At 41.1% G+C, this 26883-nt stretch overlaps 1 long non-coding RNA gene across 1 annotated transcript in view; it reads right to left on the minus strand.

Moving 5' to 3' along the window:
• The window catches only part of LOC140906590 (uncharacterized), a 68228-nt gene that overhangs the window by 17978 nt on the left and 23367 nt on the right, over positions 1-26883 (minus strand). Inside the window, exon 2 of the long non-coding RNA XR_012157162.1 lies at positions 20306-20472. This is a non-coding gene — a long non-coding RNA (uncharacterized lncRNA). The remainder of the gene's footprint in view (positions 1-20305; positions 20473-26883) is intronic.

Genomic DNA, 26883 nt, shown 5'->3' on the forward strand with positions numbered 1-26883 from the left:
TTTCATACATAAAAATAGAAATGTTATTTATATGTAATTTTTTCTCCATTATGAGAAAGCTTTAAATATATTCTTAAAATCAGGAACAATCTGCTAGGGTATTGGCTTATGATGATGTTGACACCAATACTTCCCTTAAAGATAGGAAGTGAAAGTAGCAAAGCCACAAAAATGTATTTCCAAGAGGATGACTGTACAGACATAATTACTATTATTTCTATCCTGCACTTACCTAGAAACTTTCATCCAAAGATCTCAAACCATTATAAAAAGAATATTAAATATATTATTCCTATTTTCATATTGGAGAATTTAGGCATGGAGGGGTTAAGTGATTTGTCAAGATCATAGCAGCAAGTCACTTGCAGAGTCAGGAAGAGAAATTTGACCTCATATCTGCCTTAACTACAAGACCAATGTGACTTTTTCAGGGCATCCAGAACTGTGACCTTGTTATCCCTCTGTCTTAGCAAAAGAGAGATTTGCTGGTACTAAACTGAGTAATAACTCCCTGATATCCCAGTTGGTTAGCTTGCCAAAAAAACTCTTTGGGACATTAACAGCCTTTACTTTGCCTTACAGGTAACACTTGTTTCAGAGTAACAGCCGTGTTAGTCTGTATTCGCAAAAAGAAAAGGAGTACTTGTGGCACCTTAGAGACTAACCAATTTATTAGAGCATAAGCTTTCGTGAGTTACAACTCACTTCATCAGATGCAAGGTAACACTTGGTGCACCACAGTTCCTGAACCTTGTGAAAGTGCCTTCCACTGCAGTATTCAGCCCCTGCCACTGGACACTCTCAGAAATTACCAAATCTGCTGTCTCCAAAGAGACAATATACACAGCAGCCTGTTAGCTTAGCTGAGGATTCACACTTTAATATTACAGAACTGAGATAAATATATAGAAAAACCAAGAATACGTTTATTAAAAGTGAATAAAGATTTAAGTGATACTAACCAAATCAAACAGAAACAGCAAATTGCTACAGATAAAACAAAAGTATAACTTGCTTTCTAGTGACTAAAACTTAAGCAGCTACAGTCTTTTCTTAGGCGGTTTCCCACCTAAATCCACATCTCAGAGTCACTAGCCCACATGGCTGGGGATCCACCAATCATTGATATGGAAGGCTCTGACTACTTTGTTCACTCAGTGATATATAACCCAGAAGTTCGGTCCCCTTCTTCTTATAATCCAGAAAACCTTTAATGTGTATTCTTTTGAAGTTTATCCCTAGCCAAAGTTCTTCTCCCCTGCTGACTTTTCCTGTTGACTTAGCATGCAAACAAAGCTTACTTGGTGTTGGCTTTTATCATGCTCAATTTACACCAGAGACATAGACAGACAGGTAAATCAACATTCCTTTGTCTAGGAAAACCTTGTCTATCGACCCTGCCTGGTATGTTTGGTTTAAACATATTTTCAGTATACCCATATGACTTTTCAATTGTTACCCATACATACATCACACAATGATTATGATGACCAGTATGATATAAGCTTTCAGCTGATACCTTACACAATATTCTTTACAGATACATACCATGAGAGCAACGGATTAGGTGTAGTCAGTTTCTCAGGCCAGATAGAAGCCACTGTTTGTCATATTCTGAGGTGCAATTCAGACCAGTGAGAGATTGTGTCACTGGTTTATAACCCTGAGTTCTCCAAGATACTTCTGCTACTTGTGGCTCCCTGTTCTGATTCAATCACTTTGAATCCAACAACCTGCCAGCAGTTATTAGAGACATGCTATTATCTTTACCAGACCTGTTAACGTAAGCAGATGACCCCAACGCGCCCCCAGTCCCAATATTTCCAAACCACTGTGCTCAGTAGTGTTCAGCCCACTTCTGCAACATTCAGAGAAGTAATAAGATCCATTTTCTCCTTTAAAGGGACAAACCCACCAGCTTGCCTTATTAGCTGGGGTTAACATTCACTTTCATTCAAATATATTTTAACTGGCTTAGTTTAATAGTAAATCAAGTTTATTAACAAAAAGAAGATAGGCTTTTAAGTGAGTTCAGGTATGAGAGATGAAGTTAGAAATGGTTACAAGCAAATAAAAGTGAAAACACACACCTAAAAGTCTAAATCTTAATTTTCTAAGGTACAGGCTTTGTTCAAGATGGCTTTTCTCACGCACAGTCTTCCAGCAAGATGGTGGCTGATCCCCACCTTGGTGAGGTTCTCTTTCAGATGCCCAGAAGTGCTGTACCATTTGTCTTCTTAGGTGGAAGAGATAACTTGGGGGTTTCAGCATTTCTTTTTAAACTCTCATGACCCTTTGAAATTCATTCTTCTGAAGGTTACACCTCAAAGTAAAGTTTATACAAGCTGTGAGGAAGGTGACATGGAGTCTCATGGTAAAGTAAGCTCCATGCTCTTTCCCACCCCTCCGCTGATGTTTGCTAAAAGGCAAATTGTTCCTTTCCCTGCTGTCTTGATGGTCCTGTTTCCTGCTTATATGTAAATTGAGGAAAACCCACATTCCTTTCTTTAGGAAAGACCTGTTCACAAACTCCCCCTGACATGCCTGGTTTAAATCACAAGGCATATTTTATACAAAGATTACAACACTATCATGTAGGGTGTGAATGCTTGGGTGCTCTGGGTCACACTGTTATATGACAGTGAACCCTTTTCCAGGAGGCACTTCTAGTAGGGCCTCTTAGGGTCACATGCATGCTGCCTCCAGTCTGCATAACATGGAACTAAGTAAAAACTTATGCAACAATGAAATATTCTCAAGTTTTTAGTGATCTAGTACTAGGAGAGGATATTGGGGGATGCTGGAGGAGTGTGTATGTATTGGGAGGGGGCATTTGGGGAGTGCTGGAGGGGACTGCATGCCCCCCCAGCCCAATCACCCACACCAACTTCCCCCCAGAGTTCAGCTGCAGGGCCAGACACTCCCGCACCGCCCCCCCCCACCCCCCCCGACAGCGCAGCCATGGGACTTGCATCGCCTCTCCCCACCAAAACCCAGCCGCGGGCTTTGCTCTGCACAACTTCATTACTGTCCTGCCAGGCAACGAAGACCTGTATCTGCGGATAGTGGGGGAGGGGGGCACAATTTAAGGGTTCTGCTGCCCCTGGTACATCTCAAGTCACGTCCCCAATTCTGCAGACCCCTTACTCTCAGTCTCTCTCTTCCCAGAAAGCAGCAGTGCCTTGCTCTTGCCTCTCCCCACGGGATCCCAGCTGCACCGTGTCACCGAGCAGGACCAACAAACCTGGGAACTGCAGCCCGCCCGCACCCTAATAGAGACCAGAAGTTCGTTCACACCAATTCTGTAGGGGGAAAATGAAATTCTGCCCCGAACATTGATTTTGTGCAAATTCTGCATTGCATGCTGGCACAGAATTCCCCCAGGAGTAAGGTTTTACACATACAGAAATGCAAGCATACTTTTGTGTATGCACTTTTTAATATGTACACCTTAATCCTTCTGCTTTAGTACTTTCATCTGTAAAAAAGGAATAGAACAATTTACTTTTAAGTGAAGATTAATATTTGTAAATCACTTCGAAGTTAGAATATGCTGTATAGTGGGTTAAGCATTATTATTGACTATTTCCCATGAACAGCCAAGACCGACCTGTAGCTGGAATAGTTAGAGAAGTATTTCCTGAAGTCTGTAGCAGAAAATGGCCTAATGATTGTCAGCAGGTGATAGTTTGGAATTTTCAAATGTAACTTGAATCTCTGAAGGAATCACAAAAAGAAAAATCTTTCCACACTTTTTCCAGGAATTTTCTTAAGAACTTGATCAGTATTCTAGAGCTCTAAACTACACATTCACTGGGCCTGGCTTTACATAATAGAGATACTCGGAGGCAAAGAAAGCAACAATTATTATAATTATATGTTAGCACTTACCTAGCATACAAGAATCTCTATACAAGAATCCCAAAACACTTTGGGAACATCGTGAGAGTTTCTTCACATGAAGGAGAACAAGCAGATTTGAGAGATTTCAATTACTTTATAGTCTCCTTTTCTAGCTTCATTTTGAGAATGACACTACCATAAGGTCCAGTTAAGGAGGTACCTGCAGTAACTATACGGTACAGGATATGGCCCTCATGCCAATGGCTGCTGATTTAAGCCTACCTTTCAAAAGGAATTTTCTACTTTTGTCACAAGTTCTAAAGAGGTCCAGCTCTATATCTAGATGGTGGTGATGGTTCGGGTTTGTTATTGTTGCTGGTTTTTAAGATGATGGCTGTGACAGAATGTCAGGAAGTTGGTATAAATGAGTGCTGAGGATAAATTTTCTAACTTGTAGTTGAAACCTAATATAATTTACTGAAGCTCAATTAACTGACCCGTTGTTCTCCAAGGTAGCCATTCCAAGACCATTATGTTTTCAAGGGACACAAGAATCATTATCTGTGGTGACTAACATAGAGAAATCTCATTTAGCAGAAGATGAGTATGTCGAAGATTGTGTCAACAAACTATCATACGGTCATCTCAATCAGCCCCATTGTACAATCTGCAGTGTAGAGAACACAAATCAGTCTTCAGGAAAAGAGGAAGAAATCTCTTAGATGATAATAAATTAGAATCAGTCCTCATAACATAAATCTGAGCTTTAACTCTCCCTCTTCTGAAGATTTCACTGTAGATTTTTGTTTTTTGTTTTTTTGTTTTTTTTAATATCTTTGGGAAGAATCATCAGAGAAAGAGGAAGATGTTCCTGTGTGTGGAATTTTGTGTTTACCCTCCTGGTCTGTAACAGGAAATATTTTAATGCAGTTCTTTCCTGAAAACTCTTCCACCCAACAACCATTTCAGTTATATATTAACCTAGATTTTAGTGAGGAGGCTTTTGTGAACCTATAGATTCCAAGCATTTTCAGTGATATTTGAAAGGAGATGTGCTTTATAAACTCCTTAGCAGGACAACTCTGAAGGGAAGATGAGGTCTTCTTGGAAAAGGCCCTGCCTTTGAGGAGGGGATTCTTAATATAGAGAGAGAAAGTCTCTGGTGCTACAGCCATTCCCTCATTCTTCAGTGCAGCGTGCATTGAAGTCTGCAAAATGGCTTTGTAGACTATCTGATATTGGGGATACCTTTCCCCTTATTACTCACCTTTCTTCTCTCCAGATCTGCCATTTTGTGGTCCACTTAAATCATATAGTGATTCATAGATTTTAAGACTTAAGGGAGTATTGTGATAATTTAGTCTGACTTCCTACATGAGACCGGCATCAAATCCATAACTCCTGGCTGAGCTAGTGCACACCTTTTAGAGAATTCAAGTGATAGAGAACCCCTTCCACCCCCGATCGCTACCTAATTTGTTCCAATGCTTATATACGCTCTGTAAAATATTAGCACCTTATTTCAAGTTTGAATTTGTCTAGCTTCACTTCAAGTCATTTGATCTTGTTATGCTTTTGCTAGATTAAAGAACTTGATCATATCTTCTCCCAATGTAGGTACCTACAGACTATGATCAAGTCACCTCTTAACCTCCTTGTTGTCAAGCTAAATATATTGAGTTTCGTTAGTGTCTCAGTATAAGGTAGGTTTTCAAACCTTCAGTCATTCTTGTAGCTCTTACTGTATTTGAATTTTCAAATGTAGTGCAACCACTCTTCTGAAAATAGTTTAGGGGGAAGGAAATAAGAATGGTGATTAATCTAATTTAGGGACTGTTTTGAGAGTCAACAACATTAGTATATTTTAAAATAAAAACATAACTAAATAAGCTATATATATATATAAATTTGACACAAAAGTATTAAAATAATTTAGTAAGCAACTAAAGACTCAATAAGCTTAGCTATAATTTAAAAAATGACAAAAAAGTTAATATATAGCAACTCACTACCAAGGCTCTTACATTAATTATCTGGTCAGCTTTCAGCAGTTTAGCATCCAAATAAGCAATTTTTTCATTAGCTTCTGATCACTTAGACCATTTACGCAGGATTGTAGAATCCTTAGTTTTACTTGCAATGAGAATAATACATATAAAATCAGGGCTTTAAAAGTTATCTTGAGATCCATTCCAAAATATCAATTTTACCACAGGTCATAATCCTCGTTTTCCTTACTCCATCAAGCTTTATGGGCCAGTTTTCTATGTATTTTTACACTTCTAATTTTTCTAAGCACTCAACACAATATTTATCAAAATAAAACAGAAATCAAACTTTTGAAAGAGTAGCCCCAAGCAACTACTAAAAAACAGAAAGAAGATTTCTTACTTTTATTAGAATTTTAGACTGAACTAGAGGCTGAAGGTTCTACAGTGTATTAGTAATGCAGTTTCCTTCAGGATATAGCTTTTGGAAACTGATGAAGACAAATTTTAACTCCTATTCAATTCAAAGACAGTTTGCCAAGCAACCATCTTTTCCCCATACAAAATCCTTTCTTAAACTAATTTCTGCCTCAAAGCCTAGAAGAAGTGAATAAAATTAATACATTTGTTTACTAATGAATCATAACTCATTGTGTCACCACATCATATAATTTATATTACCCAGTCCAAATCTATCCTATTTCCCCCTTTAGTTTGCTCTCACTATCTTTCATTCAAACTCTGGATTGAAAACTCTTTAGAATCATAGACTATCAGGGTTGGAAAAGACCTCAGGAGGTCATCTAGTCCAACCCCCTGCTCAAAGCAGGACCAATCCCCAATTTTTGCCCCAGATCCTTAAATGGCCCCCTCAAGGATTGAACTCACAACCCTGGGTTTAGCAGGCCAATGCTCAAACCTCTGAGCTATCCCTCCCCCGCCCCAAGTACTTTAGTGTAGGATCCTTGTCCCTTTTGCAAGGTTCCCACACCCCTTTGATTAGCTGTCATATAATTTTATTATATCATTCGTTCAAAAGCATCTAGCGGTCCAGATTTGGCCTGCAGTCTGCCTATTGTCTATTCCTGATATACACCCTCAGTATAGAAAGAAACTGAAGGATATCAAAGATACTGAAGCCTTAAAGTTTACCAACAACCAGTTAAATTTCTAAAGAAGATAAGCAGTTTGCAACAAACTTGGAGCCTACCACTAATTTGCATTTGCTTATTCATTTACACCTCATAAAAAGCAATCATTCTGATTTGGTAGAGTTTTGTATTCACCGAGTACAGATATAAAGGACTACATAACTAATTAGGCCCCTAATGGCTACCATAATGGAAATGAAAGAGATGTTTAATATTTGTACAGTTAAGTCATCCTCTACAGAGAAGAGGTGCAAGGAAATCCAACTCATATAAAGGCATCATTTGGTACTTGGTTTTTGCAGGATCAGTTGGAACATCTCTCTTTTTTCCCAAGTGAAGAACTATTCCTATAGTACAGAAGCTAATGTTATTTCCCAAGTACTGTAATAATCAACAAAAGCTTGTATAATAAAGAGAATAGTAAAGGCAAGTTCTAGGTTCTGAATGTTACCCAAATTAATTAACTAGATAAAAAACAAACTTCCCTCCAAGAACCTGACTAATCATTGAATTCAAATGTTAATAATTATTTTTTTGTGGGGGGAGGGGTACCATAAGGATAGAAAAACAAGGAATGAGATTAGTTGCTGAAGTCAGGTCAAAATCAGGGTTTAGTCAATAAGTTTTATTTTGAGAGCCCGTCTGGCAGTCAGAAATGAAAAAGTAATATGTTAGCACGTATTATATCAATTATATGTAATAAAACTGCATAATACCAACTAGAATTAGCAATGTTTTGTTTGTTTCAATACAAATTCAGTGAGAACACAGTGTAAAGAGACAATGTTTTTCTTTAGCCAATTTCATATAGAAACAGCTAAATGTAATAATGTAATGCTATATGAAAAGAAAAAAAAAAGATATATTCTCAACCATAATGTTGCATTTACTTAAACGCACATCAGAAAATACAAAGACATGGATTCCAAGAAATATGAAGTCTGATTGATTACAACATTCAAATTAATGCAGTGTGATAATTTGAATAGAAAACTTGAGAAAAGAAAGTATATAATAGCTCCATTTATGTTATTGTGAACTGACTCAGCTATACAACTTTTTTTGTGTAGAGATTCTGATATCTAAAAATCAAAGTCATTAAGAGGAAGGTGGTTGTGTCAAAACTAAAACACACACTCTGATACCCAAGACTATGCCCCAACTAAAAAACAAACAAACAAAAAATCATTCTTCTATTTGTTCCTCCCACCCTAGAACAGACAAAGACAGAACTGATTTCTTCTGTTGCTTCACAGCAGATCCTCAGCAGCAACTGCAGTGAACTGTCATTATACAGGTAAATTTAACTCTGGTGCTTCCCTTCCACAGAAGGGGCAGAAAAATTAAACAAAGGTCCCATCATTTCTACTTAGCTAATGCTGGCTTCGTATTTACTTACTAGTAGCAAGCAGGACAATAATTGTCAAACTTAGTCAAATTTTCATATTCACAGTACAGTAGATCCTCAGAGTTATGAGCCCAAGAGTTACAAACAGACTGGTCAACCACACACCTCATCTGGAACTGGAAGTATGCAATCAAGCTGCAGCAGAGACCAAAAAAAAACCCCAATCAAAAGGAAATACAGTACAGTACTGTGTTAAATGTAAACTACTAAAAAAAATGAAAAGAAAGTTTAAAAAAGATTTGACAAGGTAAGGAAACTGTTTCTGTGCTTCTTTCATTTAAATTACGATAGTTAAAGGCAGCATTTTCCTTGTGCAGAATAAAGTTTCAAAGCTGTATAAATCAATGTTCAGCTGTAAACTTTTGAAAGAACAGCCATAACGTTTTGTTCAGAGTTGCAATCATTTCCATTCCTGAATTGTTCATAACTCTCAGGATCTATTGTAAGTACATTTTATTACTCACCTAAAATAGGAGCACTTTGGTCAGTATGTTGGGGTTAAAGTCTCTAAAAACCATAGATTAAATTCAACCATGGAATAAGCTTGCAGTTACTATTTACTTTAATAGGAATTACATCTGCTTAGTCCAGGGTTGAATGTGATCAGGTAGGGTCCAGGACAGGAGGATAATGTTGCTTGCAGAAAATAAAGAACGGATAAATTATAGCAGCTGCTGACCTACCCATTTATAATCTCATTTAATCTCTGGGAACTCTCAACATAAATATCTTATACTATTTTATGTTTCTCCTCATCTTTTGACCTTGCCACTAGCTATTAATAAAAAATTGACTCTAGTCTCCCTAAATCAGACCCATTCTATCATCTTCTGAAACACACAGCTTTCTCAGTCCATGTCCTTTCTCTTCAGAATCCATATTTGCTAATCTTGTCCCTCATGATACATCTGTGGACAGCTCAGCCCTATCTTTTGTTTGCCAACTGGTCAATGTTCAACGCTACAAACTCATACATCCTCCCTGACTACCCACACTGCTTTGTAAATTAATGGTTTCTGTGATCTCAAATCCCATTTGTAATTGTCCGGAGAGTGGCAAGTGATCCCCAAGGTATGCAAATAAAATATGTGTCAAGCCAACTCGGTCTATAAAAACAGTCTCTAGGGTATAAAAGCTTATATTATAACATTAATATTAAATTATAACAGAAGGCCCTGGGTAGCAGTTAGTGTCTCTTATATTAAGCTGTCCATGCTGCCTAGCATTTGGTCAAAAATCTAAAAAATGGTTACTAACCTTCCATAAGTGTTGTTCTTCAAGATGTGTTGCACATGTCCATTCCACTCTAGGTGTGGGTGTGTGTGTGTGGGTGGGTGTGGGTGTGCCCTGAATACAGTTGCTGAAAATTTTTCCCTCAGTGGTACCAGTTGGGGCAGCTCAAGTGCTCTCTGGTACGTCACGCTCATAGCACCTATATAAAGCTCCCAGCTGACCTCACACCTCCTTTCCGGAAACTCCAATGTCAAGGGCAGGAGGGTGGGTCATGATGCAACACATCATGAAGAAAAACAGTTATGGAATCTTAGTCACCATTTTCTTCTTCGAGTGATTGCACATATGCATTCCACTCAAAGTAACTCCCAAGCAGTTGAATAGGTGGAGGGATTGGAGTTCATGGTCACACTGATTGCAGGACAGCTCAACCAAATTTCCAATCATCTCTGGACTGCTGAGTGATGGCATAGTGGGAGGAGAATGTGTGCACCGATGGCCAGGTCACTGCTTTACAAATATCCTGAATCTGCGCTAGGATTTGTGCTAGTTATGCTGCTGAAGAATTTTTCAAGTTTGTGGAATGAGCAGTCAGGGTAGTCAGAGGCAGAACACCCACTTGACTGCAACAAGTACAAATGCATGCAGTGATCCAGAACAGAATTGTCTGTGAAGAGACTGGGAGACTATTCATCCTGCCTGCTACCACTATGAACAAGTTGGATGGACTTTCTGAATGGTTTAAGTCCTTTCTGTGTAGAAAGCTAGGGCTCATCTAATGCCCAGTGAGTGAAGGCACTGTTTCTTCCTATTCGCATGCGGCTTTGGGTAAAAGACAGGAAGATAGATTGCTTGATTGCTATGAAATTGCAAAACCACTTTCGGGAGAAAACTGGGGTGAGGATGTAACTGCACATTATTTTTAAAGGTCTGTAGAGAGATTCTAGATGTGATGGCATGGGGCTCTGAGACTCTTCTGGCCAAAGTGATGGCCACACAGGCCTTGGCTATGGCTACACTACAGAGTTTTGTCAACACAAGTTATGTTGACATACAGCCACCACGATAATTAAACAGCTGTTGCATGTCCACACTATGCTCCTCGTGTCAGTGGAGTGCATCCACAACAGCAGCTCTTGCATTGACAGAGAGCAGTGCACTGTGGATAACTATCTTACTGTGCAACTGGACGCAGGGTGCTTTTGGAAGGGTTTGCAATGCCTCATGGGGCAGGTACAGCATCACATGATGAGGGTTTCTCAATCCCATCATTCCATGGGCATCCTACTAGATTGCCAGCTGCTTTTCAAGTGCCCTGGTAACCTGCAAACCAGCCATCCCCATCAGAAAGCATGGTTCCTGCACTGCTGTTCAGTATTGTGCTGTGCATTATGAACACAAGGGTATAAAAGGAACCCAATGGGGGGTTATTCAGCTGGGGGATGCCTTGATGGAGCATATTAACAATGAGCCACAATAACATGTGCTGCTGTAGTGTGCTGAGCCTGGAATTGTTTGTTTGCACTGTGCTATGAACCTTGTAATGATTGCTGTGTGCGCCAAAAAGTAACAAATTTGAAGCCACTTTTAAAAGTAGCACTCGGTAATATGCCCAAACTGACATGGCTGAACACTAACACAAGAAGCCCACAGAACTGTGTACGTGTGTCTGAGGGAGGGGAGGGACGAGTTCGTGAGAGGGAGCATGTGTGTGTGTGAGTGAGAGAGAGAGTGTTGGGGAAGTGTGTGTGTTGGGGGAGAGTGAGTGTGTTGGCACGCTGTCTCTTTAAGTTCAGACAGCAGCTGGAAGCAGCCAATCCTGAGGCAGAAGCTGGTGTACTGACAGCTGGTGTCCCCCTGTTTCCCCACCCCAGCTCAGTGGAGACCAGTATACCAGCAGAGGAATGGGGACACCCCAACATCAGCCCCTGCCTCACTCCCTGGCTCTGCACAGAAAAGCAGTCACTCTCCGCCCAGGCAGCACTTCGTCCTGCCTGCCTGCTGCTGCAGTCCTAGTGCTCGGGAGAGCAGGATTCCACATTAATGTTTTGATTCCGTGATTCCCTCTGAGTTCTCCCACAGCCTCTTTTTCCCCACAGACCAAGAGATCCACCCTCCCCTGTAGTCCAGGCAGGAGTGCGTTTGCTGCCAAGAGCCAGCATGCTGAGCTGGCTAGTAGCTATGTGAGTTCTCCACACTGAGCAGTTTCAAAATTTGAAAGGGGAGCTTTGAGAGGAGAGGGGTGCATGGATGCAAAGCAGCAGAGTTCAAAACAGTGAGCAGAGCGGTCATGGTGGGCATTGTGGGATACCTCCTGCAGGCCAGTTACGGTGACGTAACAAATGCAGCGTTTACACTGATGCTTTGTCAATCTAACTTTGCCATAAAAAGCTCTATGCCTCTCATCAAGTCAGCAAAGCAGGTGAGTTTTGTCGATGGAAGGAGCATCATAGTGTGTACAGTCTACTGTTTTGTTGAGAAAAGCTGCCTTTTGCCAACAAAACTGTGTAGTGTAGACATGGCCTAAGAAAACAGCTTTTCAGGAGAGGTACATTAAGAAGCACATTGCCGATGGTTTAAATGGAGGACCCATGAGCCTTAATAAGACCAAGTTCAGGTGCCAGGGAGGAACAGGCTCTCTTACTTGAGAGTAAAGCCTTTCTAGGCCGTTCAGGAATCGGACAGACATGTTATGTGGAAACAAGGACTGGTTATCCAACCAGGTTCAGAAGGCTGACATTGCTGCAAGGCGAACATTGATAGAAGAGATAGCTGAGCCTTGCAGCTTCAGGTGTACTAGATACTTGAGAATTTCTTGTAAGGATGACCGCATGGGCGAGACCCCACGTTGGGATGCCCAGACAGAACACCACTTCCATTTTGAAAAGTAAGTAGCTTAAAGTAAGTAGTGGAGGCTTCCTATTACCGAGTAGGACCTGATGAACCTGCTCCAAGCAAGCCTGCTCTCTGGGATTTAGTCATGGAGCTTCCACACTGTTAGGGAAGGGAGCTCAGGTTCACATGGAGCAGCCAACCGTGACCCTTAGACATCAGGTCTGGGTGTAATGGAAGTGGGATTGGGATCACTACTGAGAAGCCTAACAGAGTGGCGAACCAGTGTTGACAGGGCCATGCTAGGGCTATCAGAATGACCCAGTCTCGGTCCCGCTTGATGTTTAACAGCACTCCATGCAAGAGCGGGATGGGAGGGAAAGCATAGTAAAGGTGTTTTGTCCATGATAGCACAAAGGCATCCATGATAGACACCAGACTGTGGCCATGTAGGGAGCAGAATTGATGACACTTTCCATTGTACTGAATTGCAAATTGGTCTATCTGGGGAATCCACCACTGCTCGAAAACACCCCTCACCACATCTGGGCAAAGGGACCACACATGGTGACTGGAGGAAGTCCTGCTGAGGTGACCTACCAGCTCATTTTGCGCCTGCGACTATAGCCATTGTCAAGTGAGGGCATATAAAAGGAACGCCTGCACAAACAGTGAAAGGTTTCAACCACCTTGAGGGAGACAAGGACCCTACGGAGATACTGTGAGCGTAGTGTCCAGATGGTGGCGGTTTGGGGAGTACACTGAGGCCAGCCATGTCTGGAGGGGCCTGAGGTGTAACCTGGTATGTTGTACCACGTAAGTGCATGAAGCCATGTGCCCTAAAAGCCTCATTCAATTTTGGGCTGTTGTGATGGGATGACTTTTGAGGTGTGTTATCAGGAATGTGATTGACTGGAAATGTCCCTCTGGGAGGTAGGTCCTGGCCTGAGTAGAGTCGAACATAACTCCAATAAACTCTATCCTCTGCACCAGAGTGAGGGTAGATTTCTCCCCATTTATAAGAAGGACTAGGGCCTCAAACGACGACTGGATGAGTTGAATGCTGGATGCTATCTGAGCCATGGACCAGCCCTTGATTACCCAGTCATCTAGATAAGGGTAGACCTGTACCCCTAACATCCTCAGGAAGACTGCCGCTACCACCACACATTTTGTAAACACCAGTGGAGCTGCAGACGGGCCGAACAGGATGATGATGAATTGGTAATGGGAGTGGTTCACTACAGATCTGAGGAAACTTCTGTGATCTTGGTACATCTAAATATGAAAAAATGAGTCTTAAATCGAGGGTAGTGTACCAGTCCTCGGGATCCAGGGAGGGAATAATGGATGCCAGGGTGACCATGTGGAACTTTATTTTCTTGAGATAGCTGTTAAGTTTGCACAGGTCTAGAATTAGTGAGACCTCCCTTGGCTTTTGGGATTGGAAATAATGGGAGTAGAGCCTTATGGCATTCTAAGGAACCTCTTCCACAACTCCCACCCAAAGGAGAAATTGAACCTCTTGGACCAGAAGTTCTTCACGAGAGGGGTCCCCGGGGACAGAGGGGAGGAAGGAGGAGTGGAAATAAACTGGAGGGTATATCCCACTTCCACCATGCTCATTACCCAAAGGTCCGTGGTGATACAAGGCCCTGCACTAAGGGTTTGTAAACAAAGGAGAAACAGAGCCTGGCATCGTGGGAACTGGTACAGAGTCCTCGCGTGTCCCATCAAAACGTCTGTTTAGAACCCCCTGGATGTCTGGGTGGGGCAGGCTTTGACGTAGAGGTAGAAGGGGTGCTGGCCTATATCTAAAATCCCTGCTTCTTTTCTCTATAGATCCTGCTGGATAGAATATCAAACAAGCTGTTGGGGCCTGTTGTGCTTCCTTGAAGTTGCTGGTGTGTACAAACCAAGTGTACTAACCAAGGAGACTTAAGGGTCTCCCTGGAGTCTTTTAACCCATGAAGTTTTACATCAGTCTGGTCTGAAAAACTCCCTCAAAAGGTAGGTGCTGAAAGGTTTGCTGGACCTCCTGCGGGAGACCTGTGGACTGAAGCCATGAAGCCTGCACATAGCCACTGCCAAAGCCATGGACCTGGCCACCAAGTCAGATGCATCCAAAGCAGCTTGCAAGAATGCCCTCCCTACTGATTTTCCCTCATCCACCAATGAAGAGAACTCTTGCCTGGCCTCTTGTGGGAGCAAGTCCTTGAACTTCTGCTTGGAGTCCCACATGTTGAAATCATATCTGCCCAGCAGCGCCTGCTGGTTTCTAATCCTGAGTTGTAACCCCCTAGTAGAATAAACTTTTCTACTAAATAAATCAAATTTTTTGGAGTCCTTTGCTTTTGGGGTTTCACTCTGATGACCTGTAGTTCTCTTTCACTGGCAGCGGATACTACCAGGGCTCCTGGGTGTACAAGAACTCATAACTCTAGGCAGCAACAAAGTACTTTTGCTCACCCCTTTTTGAAATGGGAGGGATGCAGGAGTCTGCCCCAAGGCTTTAACAGGGTCCATAATGGCCTCATTGAGAGGCAGGGTCACCCTTGAAGTGCCCGCAACAGCTAAAATGTCAACTAAGCTCTGGGAGGATCCTTTCATTACCTCCACCTGTATGCCCAGATTTAAGGCCACCCTTTTCAACAACTCTTGGTGAGCCTTATAGTCATCTGGGGGTGTGTGACAGCTGCTTCTGAAACAGCCTCATCAGGGGAGGAGGAAGTGGACAGCACCGCTTGTGGACACACTTCCTTTCTTTCAACCTGGCAGGATCCCATTGAGCTGTCTCCTGTAATTCTGTGCCAGGCTCAGTACATGAGTCTGGCCCAGTTGCAGTTGGATGGGATGGTGATGCCCTTCGTTCTGAGGCCACCGAATAGGAGCACCTAGAGTAAGCTCCGGAAACTGGGGCAAAACCCCATGGGTTCAAAAACAGCCACTGGACTAGCATAGGTCCCCAATGATGACCTGACCATGCACTCAATGGTATCCCTGTGCCAGGTACATGGCAGGGTAGGAGTGTCTGGGGGAGCAGCGGGGATGACTCCTCGAACAAGAGGAGTAAGACTAGACCTCCGACTCAGAAGACAACGCCTCTATCCAGTGACCATGGATGTACAGATTCCACCAGTGTCAGAGACTGGGTGCCATGGTGAAGACGGTACTGAAGGGCCTGGTACTGAACAATGACCAGAACCAGTGGGTTCCTTCCTTTTCACCAGCACTGATACAGCTGACTTTTGTACTGCCAGTCATACCAGAACCAATAGTGATAGAAGGTCTCTGGAAGCAGCGAATGCCTCTGGCATGGTTGGCACTGAGATAATGTAGGTACCACACTATATCACAAATGTAGACTCATCTGGTACCAGACTCGATGGTGCTTGCATGGATGCCTGAGTCAACGATGCGGACTTCTACAATACTGAGACAGAGGAGTGCCCTGACTTAGGTTGCACTCTACTCTGATCCTCATGCCTGGCCGTCTTCAGTGCTGGAGATCGTCCCCTCTTGACTAGCTATTTTTTGTACCTTTTCCTAGGCACTGTGGAGGGTGAATGGTGCTGGGACTCTAATACAGTAGGAACAGCATTCCTTACCAATGCCGAGGCATTCTGTGCAGTCAGATTGGCCTAGCTCAGATGGAGGTCTCAGTGCCACCTCCATGAGCAAAAAACTCAGCCTGGTCTCCCGGTCCTTCTTTGTGCAAGGCTTAAAGTCTCTGCAGATCTGGCAGCAGTCCTCCTTGTGAGATTCTCTCTGGCACTTCAGGCAGATTGAGTGCAGATCACTCATCCTTGTTGCAGAAAGAGCGGGCTTGAAGCCTGATGACCAAGGCATGCCTTGGCACCGGCTAATGAACAAAAACTCCATTAACTCAGTAAGTTACAAACTTATACTAAAACTGACTAAAACTATTTAGAAATAAGTGACTGTGTACAAATACACAAAAGACAAAACCACAGAGAGCTTGCCAAAGCAAGGATAACAGTTCTAGCAACTGTCAGAGGCGATAAGAAGGAACTGATGGGGTGCAGGATCAGCTAGGTTCTTTATGCCAGCGCTATAAGCGCGCGGCACCAGAAGGCATTTGAGCTGCCGTGGTGGATACCACTGAGGGAAAATTTTCTGATGACTGTGCTCAGGGTCTGCACACACTTAGAGTGGAATGCACATGTGCAATCACTCAAAGAAGAACTATAAAGATTAAAATGAAAAGATTAATTTATCCTATTGTAAAGATTCCACATATATTTAAGTAAAATCAGTTACTATTGAAGTCTATCACCATGGCAGCTAAAATGGCTAGATAGGATGCAACAAATAATCAAAGACAACTTTCAGAGGAAGGAAATTATTTGGGGAGGTTTGTGGTGAAGAACCTATATCTGAGCAGCCCCACCAGACAACCTAGGATCCAGTAAAAATGGAAAGGGTATGTGAGTACAAAATACTCAAAATGTTGTAGGGTTTTATGTGTTTGTCTGGACTTTGGGTGGTGAGTTGTTTTCTTTGGTTGGTTGGTTGGTTGGTTGGGATTTTTTGCATCGAACAATTTTTCAATTAAACTTAAAGCGAAACAAAAACAAAACCTTTCTACCTTGCTCATTCAGTTTTAGAGTATGCTGGGTCAAGACAAGAATCATATCTTCATCTGTGACTAGATCCATTGGAACTAAGACTTAAAGCTAGGTGTTGGCAGTGTATTGATGGCCCTGGAGCCTGTAGCACTTAACTAATTGTCCAAGAAGTCTCATATAAATATTGAAAAGGGATGAAGTCAGGATTGATTCTTGTGCAATTCTAAAAGTGAAGACTCTTGGGAGGAGGAGGAGTTGCCCATCACAACTCTCCAACATCTATATAAGAAAAACAGATAATGTAGTTTATCTTTAGTAGCTCGGGAATTGAATGCAAGTCTATGGCACTCATTATTTGATTATATAATAAACTGCAGATATACCCAACATACTATCAGGACTGAAATTTTCCCTCTCTCCATTCCCACAAGGAGGGCATCCATGTAACAGAATAGTCTCAGAGCCTTTTCCTCATCCGAAGCATCGCTGTAAAGTCTCTAGTATACGGACACTGATTAAAATGATGCACTTCTCAGAAGCCTCAACTAAGAAAAGTGAACAGAGGAAGGCAGGAGAAATGTGGAATTTCCATTGTTATTTTGTCACAACCTTAAATGTTATTTTGAAGCATTTTTTCTATTAAGTTTATTCCTTTTAAAACAGTACTATATTAAAGAACTAGACTGGAAAGAGAAATAAAGCCCATCATTTATTATTTTCATTTTCACTTCTGTTTTCTCCATTTCAACAAACTGAAAGTGGTTCCCAAGAATGTCAGTTGTAAAAACAAAAATCAAACAACATTCTTTTTACATAATTATTTCTTTTTTTAAAATACTGGTTTCAATCCAAGTTGAATTTTTAATGGTCAAGCTATAAACTTATTAATGACAGTGCTGAAATGTGGGCATTGCTATAGAAAATCCTGTCTAAAGCAGAAAAGCACAAGTGGCAATATGGTAACACAACAAGATAGTTAGATATATGAAACACAGACTCAAAGACAAAGAGAAGAGAGTAAAGATATGGACAGCGAACAGGAAACAATCTTTTATACTACAGCCAAGTTGATGTGAGAGTCCCATGTGATCAACCCAGGCATTAGTGCTTTGTAAAAGCATGTAATGACTCCAAGTTGCTCCCCTCAAGGGGTGAAACTGACCTGAGACTGGTTATCATTGCTGCCACAATTCTGGTAAAATGAGCTTTAATTTAATCCTCAAGTGACAATCCCAAGAAACACACAAAGATAACTAGAGTATTTTAAAATAATTCTTCAGAACTCTAACAGACCTAATATGTTGGTATCAAAAGGAAAAAAAAATTAGGGCCTTTTCAAGGGTTTATATCTATTCAAAGTAGAAATCAAGACATTTTGTTAAATCCACTTTGTGAAGCACGGCCTCTCCAATACTAGAAGGAAAGATAGGAAAGTCCACTGGTGAAATGATTAACTGATGCGACACTCAGACACAACCTTAAAAAAAAGCCAACCTCTAAGTACACATACCATCTGATCTTTATCAGACCTAATGAAGGGCAGATCACTAACTATTCCTACTAGATAAGTTTGTGTTAGGACAATTTTTTAAACAGAAGTTGTGATGGCCCTCATGATTTAAAAAGCTCTCTGTGCTCTAACAAGGACAGAGTTCATAATCCATAACTGAGGAAAATGTTCTTTAATTATTTTTTCCTTTAATACATAACACTTATAGATCCTAAACAAAAATTCTCACCAAATTAGAGTTAAGGTTACTAAAGTAATTCACACAGCCCTAATGCAAAATGTATAACTAACATTAAAAAGACCAGAATGACCTGTTTACACTGTTACCTAATTTCTGTCATCCTTACAGTGCATATATTCAGTTAACTTCAGTGTTGATGTGAAAAATCACCTTAGACATTCACAAAGAAGGTGTCTTGACTTTGACTCACAAGTCATATTTAAGAATACTTCAACACAAATAAGTCTGAATTATATAATTAGAAAGGTATAGAGAGTTTGTAAGCACATTACACATCATCTACATTGCCAGGTCTAGAAGTTCACCTTGTGTACCTGGTATATACATTATAATATACCTATGTTTTCCCCAGTGTCAAGCTAAGTGTGCAGGAAGAGCATTCCACTGTTACTCACCTCCTAGTGTGCACAATAGAGCGCCTCTCCTTCCAGCCTTAAGGAGGAATATGGCTCTCCTCCTGGCTCTTACTCAGGTTTGCAAGAGTGTGAAAGTTCCCTACTTCATTCCTTTAGAAGTGTACACATGAGCTTATGTTTCCAACCTAATGAGATAATTAGCAGTGTAGTTAGCAGCTCCACTTTTTATTCCTCTCTCAGAAGAAAAGACATTTGAAATTTTAGATGCCAGAGTTTTAACATCTAAAATGTTAGATGAAGGTATCTGAAAAACAAGTTAGTATTCTTTGGCTTTTATGATGCTATTAATATCAGTTTTGAAGAAAAATGGTAATAAAAATTAATTTAAAAAGTTTGTCAAACTAAATCTTCTCCCATAAATTTCAACATTTAAAAAGAAGGCATTAGAGGGTTGTGAAAAAATGTTAGACACCAGCCATAAATGTTTTAAAAGTAACTATTTTAGCTTTCTGGTGTTCTTAAATTGCTGAATATATTTCCTTGCAAATTTCCAAAATATTAAATTTCTCCCTAACAGTGGGGTAACTTGGCTATGATCATTGGTTGTTTTTATGCCTAACAAAGTAGAGCTTTAAGTCCCTTTTAACTAAAAACCTGAATGTAACCTTAAAAATTTAATTACTACCAACACATAGTGTTAGGTATAAAAAGTAAAAAAATGTTGGTGTTGTTTAATATGTTTAATTAGGTATTTTAATAATGTATTTCTGAAGTAACTGTAAGTAAATCACTAGCTTCAATAGAATTTACTATGGAGTATATGAACTATGACCCCTGGACTCCATCTTTGTAAGCAAACTTCTTTACAACTTAGACAATGGAGTTCTCTGGCTCAAACCGGACTGAACCAGCTTTTCCCACCAGAGCCAACCCCCAGCATTCTATTCCCTCAAAACTTTTCCCGCCTTAGAGAATATATAAGATCTTGCTCAGCGCCTGTGCGGTGGTGCCCATTCCAGCGGCAGCACATGCACGGTCAGGTCTGCCCAACTCTCCAAAGCTAGAGAGAAGAGTACCATTTATCCCGCAGCAAGGTTGAGAAAGGAACAGCCTGTCATCACTATCCCTGCCACAGCAAACTGAATCCATTTTACCTGTGGAGGGTCCTGCTTTCCCGGTGTCCATAATCCCAGAGGGTCTCCCTGCCTGCGACGAAATCCAGCAGTCGTCGGGACTCCACAGCGGTCCTCCTCAAAGGCTTCTAATTAGCTGGAGAGTAGAAGGTCCTGGGCCTCGCGTCTGTGCATAGTGTCCACTGCGTCTAAATCGTAAGAAAGGTTTCTGTATTGAGGTTTCATTTATTGTTTTTCTGAATGCCAAGGGAGGTTTTGTTGGTCTGAGCTTCAAGCTCCTAGAGCCAGTCGCCACTGTACAGTTAAGTTTGTGTTTCATCCCCCGCCGCCGTTTTCCCAGTTACCTTTACTCTTAATCACTTACCTTTGTTTGCACCATATTACCTTGTCTTTTCTTCATTTTTATTACATCATACAGGGAGGGAGGGACACCCTTATTGTAAGCTAAATCCACAGGCGACAGATATGGAAGGGAGTCGAGTCTGTCCTTCTGAGAAAAGAGTCTTTCCTTTTATCTCCCCTCTACCATTTCTAAGTTTTCCTTTCTGAAGCGTTGCTTTATTCCCCTTGAGGTAACAATAGTAAGCAACAAATACAGATCTATTTTAAGAAGAATGATATATTAACACACCTTTAATAAGTTGCTAAATACAAAAAAATCTTGTGTAAGAAAATAAACTAGACCTCAAGTGTCTTTTTAATTCCCTTTCTCATGAACACTTTGGGACCAACATCCACTCATTCTCAAAACTAATCCATGTCTGATTTAAAAAAGTGTATTGGTTCGTGTGATCAATTAATGTAGATTACAAAAACTATTCATGGGACTCTTAAGCAATATCAAGAACTTCTGTACAAGAGACTTCTAAAAAAGGTTCATGCATCAATCTTTAGTCCACACAGCCTTTGCTTTAGCAATAATTTGTTTTATGTTGTAATAACATATACTTTTTGGTACATCACTACGTGATCCAAAATATATATATTGTCAAATCATAAATTAGGGTGTAAACTGTTTCTTTAAAATAGGGATTGAAGTCAAGCTTAGTACCTCATACATAACACAAATTCTAACTATGCTCCTTTGTGTAGATTCACCAAAGGAGACTTCCCTCAGAGAGAGCAAGGTTCTGCTTTTCTCTGCTCGTTGTGCTCCACATAAAGTAAATGACCATCGATCCAAATATAATTTTATTAATAATGAAGATAATTTTATAAAGATAAATCAGGTTTTCTCACCTTCCATTTTGTTAATGGAGAACTTCACCACTGCCCACCACCCAAAGCAACCATTTGCAATGTTTCTCTCTTGCCACAACCTCAGAGGGTATGTCTATACTGCAGCTCAGAGCAAACCTCTCAGCTCAGGTAGACATACATGCTAGTGGAGGCTGATGTCAGCACACTAAATATAGCTCTGTTGACATTGTGGCACCTACAGAGGCTCAGGCTAGCCCATTGATCCAAGGTCAAGTAGCTAGGGTAGGCTTGAGCTTGGGTGGCTGTTCTGAGCCTCTACCAGTGCCGCAACATTCACACTGCTATTTTTAGCTCACTTACTTGAGTTCCTCTAGCATAACTCTGTCTACCCAAGCTGAGAGGCTCAGTCTCAGCTGCAGCATAAACATACCCAGACCAAGGCATATGCCAAGAAATCATCGTATTTGGATCTGGCTGGTAATTGCATGGAAAGCCATAAAAAAAATTGCATGCCCTCCAATAAGTGTGTGATTAATGACTGGATTAGTGTCCCAGCATATAACAGACTGCAGCATAGATGAGTAACATTCATTTGATCTTTAGGTTGCAGAATAATTAATAACGGTGACTGTACACCCTATCCTGAAGGACGATCCCTCACTCTCACAGACCTTGGGAAACAGGCCAGTCCTCACTTACAGACAGCTCCCCAACCTGAAGCAAATAACCACCAGCAACGACACACCACACAACAAAAACACCAACCCAGGAACCAAACCCTGCAACAAACCCCAGCGCCAACTCTGTCCACATATCTATTCAAGGGACACCATCATTGGACCTAACCACATCAGCCACACCATCAGGGGCTCGTTCACCTGCACATCTACCAATGTGATATATGCCATCATGTGCCAGCAATGACCCTCTGCCATGTACATTGACCAAACCAGACAGTCTCTACGCAAAAGAATAAATGGACACCAATCTGACATCAGGAATTATAACATTCAAAAACCAGTAGGAGAACACTTCAATCTCCCTGGTCACTCAATAACAGACCTAAAAGTGGCAATTCTTCAACAAAAAAACTTCAAAAACAGACTCCAACTTGAAACTGCAGAACTGGAATTAATTTGCAAACTGGACATCATCAAATTAGGCCTGAATAAAGACTGGGAGTGGTTGGGTCATTACAAAACCTAATTTCCCCATACTAATTTTCCCCTACTATTACTCACACCTTCTTGTCAACTGTTTGAAATGGGCCACTCTCATTACCACTACAAAAGTGATTTTTCCTCCCTTGGTATCCTACTGTTAATTGAATTGTCTCATTAGACTGACCTCCTACTTGGTAAGGCAACTCCCATCTTTTCATGTGCTGTGTATTTATACCTGCTACTGTATTTTCCACTCCATGCATCTGATGAGGTGGGTTCTAGCCCACGAAAGCTTATACCCAAACAAATTTGTTAGTCTCTAAGGTGCCACAAGGACTCCTCGTTGTTTCTAATTGGGGAGTAGTGCATATAGCCAGAGGATCCTTCCCAGATAACAGAGACTCAGCACCGGGCCACAAGCCATCGTTGCAACTGCATCACAGCCTGGCCCAGAGACCTCACCACCAGCGGTGTCTACAACCCGGGAGTCCTGCCAATAGCAGGGGACCAGTCTCAGAAAGCAGGGACTCAGCATCAGGCTGAAACCATGCATCAGACCTTGAGTGTGTTTAGTTTGTAAGGGTTTTTTTTTATAATCTTGTGCACCTGCCACTCATGCACGGCTCTCATGATACCACTCTTCTGCACCATAACATCTGTCCTTCTCCTACTGCCTCTCTTTCCCCATTGGATTCATCTCCCATTAATGGTTACACATACTCCTCTACAGTTCACACTGCCTCTACTTGCTCCTTATCCCCTGTCCACCCTGATCTCCTCCCTCCTCCAACAGCACAAATCAAGGTCCCACATCCGCAGGCTCATCCTCACCTCTGATAACATTTGCCCCAATCCTGGCTCTCCTTCAGGTCTCACCTCCTACACCCAACCCTGCCATCACTACTGCTACTCTCAAGCCACCATTCCTAACCTTACGCTCATTCCCCTTCTTCATTCCTCCCTGCTCCCCTTCTCTTGCTGTCTCTATTTCAAAAAAAGATCACAGCCATTTATAACCTATTCATCTCATTCCTAACAGGTCCTGGCTCTCAGGGAGACCTGGATACCTTTGTCTGACTTTGCCTCTTCAGTTGCCCTCTATTATAAAACCTGTTCTTCTCTCATGCTCCCTGCACTGGATCAGACTATGGTGGGGGTGTTAGGCTTCTTTTCTCCTGTTTCTGCTGCTTCTATAGATTCATGGATGCCAGGGCCAGAAATGACCATTTTGATCACCTCCTCTGACCTCCTGAATAACACAAGCCATCGAACTTCCCCAAAATAATTCCTAAAACAGATCTTCCCCAAAATAATTCCTAAAACATGACCCTTGGTAAACTGTTCCAATGGTGAATTACCCTCACAGATAAAAATTAACACTCTCTTACTAGTTTACATTTGTCTAGCTTCAACTTCCAGCCTTTGGATCATGTTATAACTTTCTTTGCTAGACAAGACTACAGAGTCCATTATTAAATATTTGTTCTTTGGGAAGGTACTTATAGACTGTAATCAAGTCACCCCTTAAACTGCTCTTTATTAAGCTAAATAGTTGGAGCTCTATGAGTCTATCACTTTAAGGCATGTTTTCTAATCCTTTATACATTCTCCTGGCTCTTCTTTGAACCCTCTCCAATTTAGGAATATCCTTCTTGAACTGGGCACACCAAGACAGGACACAGAATTCCAGCAGCGGTCAAACCAGTGCCAAATACAGAGGTAAAATAACCTCTCTACTCCTGCTTGACACTCCCATTTATGCATTCAAAGATTGCATTAGCCCTTCTGGCCACAGTGTCGCTCTAGAAGTTCTGGTTCAGCTGACTATCCACCACAAAATCTTTTTCAGTCACTGTTTCCCAGGATAAAGTCCCCCATCCTGTAAGTATGGTGTATTCTTTGTTCCTAGATGTATGCATTTACACTGAACCATCTTAACATATATTGTTTGTTTGCACGCAGTTTTCCAAGTGAACCAGATCATTCTGAATCAGTAATCTTCTTCATTATTTATTACTCACCCCCAATTACTGTGTCATCTGAATACTTTATCAGTGATGATTTTATGTTATCTCCTAAGTCATTGACAAAAATGCTAAATAGCATAGGACCAAGAACCGATCGTGGAGGGACCCCACTGGAAACACACCTGCTCAATGATAATTCCCCATTTACAATTATATTTTGAGACCTATAAGTTAGACATCTTTTAAGACATTTAATAGATGCTATGTTCGTTTTATATTGTTCTAGTTTTTTTAATCAAAATGTTGTGTGGTACCAAATCAAATGCCTTAGTCTAAGCTTATTACATCAACATTATTGCCTTTATCAACCAAACTTGTAGTCTCATCAAAAAAAGGTATTATGTATGTATGTTAGTTAGTATGATCGAATCTATTTTTCATAAACCCATGTTGATTGGTATTAATTATACTACCCTCCTTTAATTTTTTATAAATCAAGTACCATATCAGCCGCACTGTAATCTTGCCCAGATTGATCTCAGACTGAAAGGCCTATAATTACCCAGGGCTTCCCATTTACCCTTTTTAAATATTGGCACAACATTAGCTTTCTTCCAATATTCTGGAACTTTCCTAGTGTTCCAAGACTTCTTAAAAGTAAACATTAATGTTTCAATAGGCTACTCAGCCAGCACTTGGATGTATGTTATCCAGACCTGCTGATTTAAAAATATCTAACATTAGTAAAAAGAAAAGGAGTACTTGTGGCACCTTAGAGACTAACCAATTTATTTGAGCATAGGCTTTCGTGAGCTACAGCTCACTTCATCCAAATGAAGTGCCTTCACTTCCCCTCTAAACTTGGCCTGTTTTTTAACCAATATTGCCTTCTTCCTCGATGGTGGCTTTTTGGGTAAAATGTTCTTAAACAATTCCCAATTATCATTCACATTTTTCTGATTAAATTCGTCCTCCTAGTTGATTTGGCTTATAATTCTTTTGATTTTTGTGAAACTGGCCCTTTTAAAGCACCTAGTAGGAGTATTACTTTACTCTGTTTGCACATATAAATGTAATCAAATCATAATCACTTGTACCTAAGCTATCATTAATTTTTAATTCTGTGATCAGTTCAGAGGACTCTGTCCTTGGTCCCTTCTCTCCTCTCTCTAACACCTTATCCTCAGACAATCTCATCCACAAACACAAATTCAACTGCCACCTCTGTACTGGTGACTCACAGACCTATTTCCTTCTGTCCAAACTAAAATCTTGCCCCTACTCCCCCCCAACATCTGCTCATTGATGTCTAACCATCAGCTAAAGCTTAAGAGCTCTGCTTTACATATGTTAATTTTCCTCCCACACCCAGCTCTCCCCTCACCTCCTTTCTCAATCACTGTGGACAACACCACGATCCTATCTGTCACTTAGGCCAGTCACCTGGAGGTCATCTTTGACTTGCACCTTTCTCTTAGTGCTCACATGCAGGCTATGTCTAAATATTGCCAACTTTTTCAGCATAAAATCTCTAAAATACAGCCTTTCCTATCCATCCACACAGTTCAAACTCTCATCCAGGCTCTCATCATCTCACATCTCATTGTCCTTTTCACTAGTCTTGACAACTACAACTGTGCCCAGATCATATCTATTTGGAATGCAAAGATCACTCTCTAGCTTCTCTCTTTGACCACATCACTGCTCTCTTTGAATTCCTCCACTGACTCCCCTCTTCTCTATCACATCAAACATAAGCCATCTGTCTTCACCTTCAAGGCCTTTCACAGCCTATCTGCTATCATTCACTATCAAAATGTCAACCTTTGCCTCTGACTAGCCAATATAGCCTCCATCGCCCACTTATTAAATTTTCAACCTAATACCTTGATGCTTTCTCCCATGCTCCCTGTCATGGGAGGAGCTCTCTGTAAACATCTGCAAAACTACCTCATTATCCTCCTTCAAATCTCTCCTTTGCCATGATACATACAAAAAAAATGTATGGTATTAACAATGGTTAGACTACTGGTGTGCTGACACCACGACCTATCATGTTAATGTATGTTGTCTCACTGTTTCCTTATATTCCACTTTTTTTGGTCTGTAGCCATCTGTTGTCTCTTGTCTTAAATTTAGATTGTAAGCTCTTCAGGGAAGGGACCATATTTTTTATTCTTTTTATTCTATGTATGTACAGCAGCTAGCACAATGGAGTCCTTGTCCGTTCCTTCCCAAGCACTATGGTAACAAATAATACCTAAATAAA

This window comes from Lepidochelys kempii, chromosome 2 (assembly GCF_965140265.1).
Source record: "Lepidochelys kempii isolate rLepKem1 chromosome 2, rLepKem1.hap2, whole genome shotgun sequence".
NCBI lineage: Eukaryota > Metazoa > Chordata > Testudines > Cheloniidae > Lepidochelys > Lepidochelys kempii.